This window comes from Morone saxatilis, unplaced genomic scaffold, assembly GCF_004916995.1.
Source record: "Morone saxatilis isolate NCDOM2014 unplaced genomic scaffold, NCSU_SB_2.0 Contig12, whole genome shotgun sequence".
NCBI classification, from domain to species: domain Eukaryota; kingdom Metazoa; phylum Chordata; class Actinopteri; family Moronidae; genus Morone; species Morone saxatilis.
In genome coordinates, this window is record NW_023339674.1 from 20461090 (window position 1) to 20461420 (window position 331).

The 331-nt window shown below is 42.3% G+C and overlaps 1 protein-coding gene across 3 annotated transcripts in view; it reads left to right on the top strand.

The window, feature by feature from the left end:
- Positions 1–331, top strand: part of dab1a (DAB adaptor protein 1a) — a 46212-nt gene that overhangs the window by 29339 nt on the left and 16542 nt on the right. The gene's annotated exons all lie outside the window — the stretch shown is intronic.

Below are 331 nucleotides of genomic sequence, written 5' to 3' on the forward strand. Positions count from 1 at the left end.
GGCATTTACATTACAGGTTGTTGACCAGAAATGTGTACATGTTGGCGACGCAGCAGGGTGTGGGACAAGGTTTCAGCAAACATTGAGGCAGGTTCTGCATCAGGAACACTCCTGTGTCAATCCAGTAGTCTAATTTAAATTAAAATGAGGAGAATGATGTTCTTTTGTTGCAGTGCTAATGTTGGTCTGACCATGCCCTTAGTCTCCTGTCATCAGGTGGGGCAGGTTCAGTCAACATTGACCACTACATAACTAGAATAAGCAGGCAATTCAACTCTGATCAATGATATAATTTGTATAATTTGTCCCAGTTAGTGTGTGTGTGTGTGTG